Source organism: Gouania willdenowi, chromosome 1 (assembly GCF_900634775.1).
Source record: "Gouania willdenowi chromosome 1, fGouWil2.1, whole genome shotgun sequence".
In the NCBI taxonomy this organism is placed as follows: domain Eukaryota; kingdom Metazoa; phylum Chordata; class Actinopteri; order Blenniiformes; family Gobiesocidae; genus Gouania; species Gouania willdenowi.
This window is the reverse complement of record NC_041044.1, coordinates 11,168,562-11,174,932: the sequence shown is the minus strand read 5'-3', so window position 1 is coordinate 11,174,932 and position 6,371 is coordinate 11,168,562.

Below are 6,371 nucleotides of genomic sequence, written 5' to 3'. Positions count from 1 at the left end.
GCTCAACTGTTGTCCTCAAAGTTCTGGTAGTTAATAATTTATAGCCTAAATGGCAAAGTTTGAGTCATTTTTTTTTCCAGACCAGGGGTTCCTCGAAGACCTCAGCCATTACACACTCACTTATTTATCTTCAAAATGTATTATTTTTATTTTATTTATTTTTTAGTTCAGGTTTATTAAAGCAGTAAATAAGTAAGTAATCTTTATTTTTAGAGTGTTTTTCACAGGTAAAAACCACAAATGACAGTATTCCTTTATTTGAAAATGTCCATCTTACCTGTATAAGAAACTTACTGTAGACATTTCCTTAAAGTTTATGAAAAGGTTGACCTTCACTTAAAAATTTTAATGTCACATTTGGAGGAAAGTAGGAAAGAAAACTGGCTGCTAATCTGAGAACAACATCCTTTAAACAACACAAAGACAACATTGTGTCTTGCCATTAAAAACTAAATTAGGATGGTGTTTTATTCTTGTTCTCAAAACATTAAGATTTATTATTTTTTATTGAAACAAAAAAAAAAAAAAAATATGAGGAGTTCTGATTCAAGAACCTTCATATCACCTTCACCAGTTACAGTAATTCACAATAATAATTCTGTCATGGAATTATTTTGTAATATGATACATGGGGTTAAATGTGATTTTAGTGATAATCTTAATAAGATCTAATGGTATGTAATTTACACCAATAAATAATCAGAATTTATTTAAATTGAAAATATTCACAAAACATTTGGATTTGTTTCTTGTTTGATTAGAACTTCATGATGTGAACCAGGGGTTGGGATCAATTATAATTCTAATTGTGTAATTAATTACAATTATGACGGAATTATAATTTTAATCATAGTTGAAAAAACATGTTGCTGTTGTAATTATAATTTAATTTAATTCACTTAATATCTTTGACTTTGTAAGTGTAAATGGCATGAAAATTCTATAAAAACTCCAACCAAAAATATGAATACCAATATTTTCATTGATTAGGAAGTCTAACAAAGTAACAAGAGATGTGAAACAAATTAGATGAAAGATATATATTTTTTGTGTGTGTGTATTTTACAGTTGATTTAAAAATGGGTCTAACGATCCAGTTTTCATAAGAGATGCTAACAGGATGCTAACGCAAAAGGAAGGTTAAGTTTTATTGGCTTATTTATTAAAGGCTCAGTAATTGTGATTGATTGTAATCGAACTTTACTAATTGAGAACGTAATTGCAATTTACTTTCATGGGGAAATTAATTATTGTAATTGGAAAAAACGCAGATCAACATAATCTTTGTGTTGTTTAGTAGATGCTGTCCTCAGATTAGCAGCCAGTTTTCTTTCCTACTTTCCTCCAAATGTGACATTAAAATATTTTTTTTTAGTTGTAATTGAAGATAGATAATTGAAGATGTAATTGTAATTGTAAAATGTAATTGACCCCAACCCTGATGTGAACCTATTAGAATACACTCTTTGCACTAAAACAGAGTAGGTAACTGGTCTGACGAACGTAAAATACAAAGGCAAAAATAATACCATTTTAGACTTTTCCCAAGTTATAAAAGATAACCGTACACAATGTCCCATTGAAAGGCATTCTGCCAATAAGAAAAGACACTGCCAGCAATGAATGCTCAAAGGATATCAGGATATCAGTCATTCAGCGAAGACAACTGCCAGTCCTCAAGGAAAGCTGGATGAATGCATTCGAACATATGCCTAATTGTTTACCACTGCTTGTTTACATCAGTAGAAAAAGCTGTAGGGGCAGACAAGAGTGTGGGTAAGTGAGAGGGTGAGGGGGGCTGCGGAGTCGGTAGATTATAAAACAAGGCTGGAGAATTAATAACAATTTGTGGCAAATAATTACTTATCAATTAAAGCCGTTATCCCAGCTAATTAGGCCACGTTCATTAAATTCAGCAAATTTAAATCTTAATCAAAGTTAGCAGGGCCTGACAGCAGAGGGCCAGGAACAGTGGAGTAGCACCCCCTAGTGGATCAGAGGAGAAATAATTTTACATAAGCTTATAGTGGGTCCTAAAATGTAAATAAAACAATAGGTAAACGCATGTTAGGATAACTTCAGCCTCTAAACTGAGGACTATTTGTAGAAAACCACCTGGATAATCATACCTGTTTAGACCAGAGTGTCCCTTACTGTGCCATATGATAACACTTGTGATTTGAGGAGCAGAAAATTTTTCAGAAAAAAGAGTGGGATAAAATAATAAACAGGGGCAAAATGTGACTTTTTATTTTGAAGAAGCCCACAAGTCTGTACATGAGGTTCTTGTGTTTAATACTCAAAGTAGTACAAACCACGTCTTTCACAATGAACATATTTTACAATGAACTAAAGGGCTGCTGCCCATGTTTTTGGCAGTTTTTTGTTTGTTTGTTTTGTTTTTCTTTTCTTTTTTTAGCAATAGGTGTTTTTCTAGGTGCATATTTAAACTAACGCTATTACACCTAACAAAACCAATTGTAATTAAAAGTTAAATATATAATCATGGAGCACATAGATTTGTGTACCAGAAATCATAATATAGTACTGTAAAATATGTTTATATGTAATGCAAGTTTCTCACATGGTGTCTGAAGGCTTACACAAAACGAAAAAAATCCAGCAAAGTTGGACTTTAAATCATCAAATAAATTATATTAGCTTGCTGTATTTATCTTAAGAGATTATTATTTGTTTGGAATGAAAGCCTGCATAAAGAATCTATGTCCTCATGTGCGATTTTATTCTGTCGCCTGTTCAGGAAAATGTGTCCTTTTTTTACACTTTGTTTGAATGGTACACATAATCAAAACGTTTTTGTTCATATATATATACATTCATTTACTGATTGTTGAATATTACATTCTAATCATTTCAAACTGCAATTCTTATCTTGTGGGTCGCGGACAGCTGGTCAAAAATAAACAAATGTCTCATGTTGGATTTGTCTTTTAATTTGAAATAAACTTCTTTCGTCAGGCATGTTGTGGAATGAATGTTGCACAGACAAATATATAGATTTATGTTTTTAAAAAGATTATTTGTGTGTGTGTGTGTGTGTGTGTGTGTGTGTGTGTGTGTGTGTGTGTGTGTGTGTGTGTGTGTGTGTGTGTGTGTGTGTGTGTGTGTGTGTGTGTGTGTGTGTGTAAGCCCTCTCAGACCCTCAATGCTTATGAACTTCCTCTTCCACCCTCTGGCTTGTCAGCTCTTATTTTCTATTCTTCACTTCCCGGAACAGCCATGGTCATTTGACAACAAAGCACGTGGCTCACGGGCACAAGGAACGAGTTAATTAATATTGGCTCTTGTTTGGTCTAGTTAATGAATGAAAATTATGCACCTCTGGGACCCCGCCTCCCTGCTCGTTTCGAAATTATCCCCCAACACCCCTTTTCCAACATTGTCCTCCAATTTTCCTCCTCTGATCCTGCACTGATGGGGTCCCTGTCAGCAAACAGACTTACACACACACTGACCATGCAGCCCCTGCAATCTCCATCTGTCTGTCTTTGTCCTGCTTCAGTGTGTTCTGCACGTTATCAATACCCTACCCTTCTTTTCTTTTTCATTCAACACATTCTGCTCAACTTGGTGCCTTCAACACGCGGTGGCAAATCATTCCATCCCATTAACTCATTTGAGAGAAAAGGCTAGACAAACAAAGCGAGGCTGCAATGTGATCTTCTGCACACACGCGCACGCACGCACTGTCCTGTTAGTGTTAATGGGTGGGGTGGGGGTTGTGGGGGGGAGAGGGGATAACACTTCCATATCATTTGCATTAAAAGCCTTGTGCTGTGAAATTCATTTGTGATTAAAAAGTAAGGGTGCTGCAGTGTTTGTTATGCAGATCAGGGACATGTGCGTGCATGGAGGGAATCTCCCTTAGATTTTTTTTTTTTTTTTTTTTTTGGTGATATGATAACATGGATGTATGTTGACAGATTGCAATTACCCTGTTAGTTGTAATTGTCATAGTCAATTCATTGCAGGCTGTGGCCAGGCTGTGTGAAGAACTCCACAATCTACATGCACATTTGAGATTGGAATCGTCATAATAACTAATAAATGTTAAATAATTAGATGGTGGAACTAAATTTCTTTTATTAATGCTCCTAAACTGAACAGCTGAGTTAGGGCTAGGGTTATCAATAATAATAATAATAATAATTAATAAATAAATACATAAATAAACATTGTTACATTATTAGATGGTGGAATGTTTTAATACTCCTTAACTGAACAGCTTTATACTTGTTTACCACCTGCTAGGAAAGAGCCAAACATCATCAGAGGGGTATTCCATAAAGGAAGGTTAACAAACTCTGAGTCTATCCATAAACTCTGGGTCAACATACCCCGCAATGGGAAACTCTGGGTATCGGATTCCATTACAGCTGGTATGAAGTGGGTTAATCAACCCTGAGTATGTAAACCTTGGGTTACTGACGTGCACACGCGCGATAAAAAGCCATCATCAATGGATCGAAGATGAGTCGAGCTGCCATGACAACCACCCGGAAAATTGTGATTTATTCACCGTAATGGGTGAAATAAGCCAGTGTTTGAGGAATATGAGCCTGTTCTAAAGGTGCGTTCAGTCTTCAGTGACTATAGTGGCTTAAATCACCCGTAATTAGTCACACTTTTTGGTCACTTCATCACTTTATTGCTTCAGTGACGTGACGAGCGGTGAATAATATGAATAAAATGTGTCTGAGGAGACGTGTCAGCAGCATATGATGGCTACATAGAGAGCCCTCCTGTTACACTGGATATTAAGACAGTAAATGCTGCTTGACATTGCATCATTTATATTGATTTTTAATGTAATATTATCGCCAGAGTCATCTCAACGTCCTAAAAAATGTCATAAAAAAACACTGAAGAGGGACTCAAACCCGCGACCCACCGCTTCCAAGAGCAGCGTCACAATTTAAAAGTAGATTCATTTAAATGATCATCTGCTCCTTTATATTATCCGCAGGTTTGTATTCAGTGAACTTTACTACAGACGTCAGTAGATGTTTTAATGCAGATCAACCTCTCAGTGTGTTTCACTTAATGACCTACATCAACAATGTTAGAAAGAAAACTACCGTTTGCACACAAAAAAAACAACGTAAAGCAACACAACATTAGTAATGATGTGAACACGTCTGTGGTGTGTGATGTTACTAATGTGTTTCAGAGAAAAGTATTAAGGTTCATTAAAGTGTTCAGAAACGGTGTTCAGGTGGGCGGAGCCAGGTAGAAACCCAGGGTTTCGTTGATAAAACCTGTCAGCGACCAGGTTTAGTTCACGGACAATGTTGCCATGGTAACATACTCAGAGAGGAACATACCTCGCTTTTAGGAATGGGATACTCAGAGTTTCCCTCATTTCAGCCTGAACATACTCAGAGTTTGAACATAACCCGCTTTATGGAATACCCCTTTGTTGATCACTGCATCACATACGTGTTTATTCTCAAAGAAAAACTGAGTTTATAAAAGTTGTTCTGCATCTCATGAACAACTTGCTATAGAAATGATTGCTGTAGTTTTTACAATATATAAATAATATACTGAACAGACTCTTGCAAGGCCAGTGTTGTTGTGGAGGTAAAACTGAACTCACTGACATGGTGACAGAAAGGAGGACATTGTTCAAGTTCAAATCTATCTTGGGCAATGTATCCCAACGATTCCATGATGTGCTGGTTGGCCACAGGAGCAGCTTTGTATTATATTTGCATGTGTATTTGCACTGATACTTTTGTTATTATAACCACTGTCTTGATCTTTTTGTTTACTTTTACTTTTTGATCATGTATGTATCCTTTGTTATAGTTTCTACCTGGAGCCATAGCAAAAATGATTTCCCCTTAGATGTGTATAAGTTTGGGATGGAATCAAATGTAATTTTTTCGTAAATCAAGTATTGTATTATATGGAGTAAACATCCATTTTATGTTACAAGTTATTATGGTTCACAACATTAGAGACTACATGGTTAGAAAGAGTAATCAGTACCTATTTATTTATTTTTGTAAAAATTAGAGTATTACATATATTTTTAGGTGCTAATGTGTTGATGAGAAACTACTCAACAACTTATTACAGCTTGTCAATGTTAAGCATTTAACAGCGTTAAAGTTTTGAGTTCGATAAAAGCTCTAGCTGATGTTCCTAAAGGCCGCTATGAACAAATAATAACTTAATGTAAAAAGGTGTGGTCCATCATAACACTATGTTTTCAGACAGGTGTTGATAGAGCAGGGAGATATCTAAGATATACAGAAGCCTCCAGGATTTTATTTGAATACCCAGAATTCCTTCAAAATATTAAGAATGCTTTTGCAAAAACATAAGAGGTGAATCAAGCTATA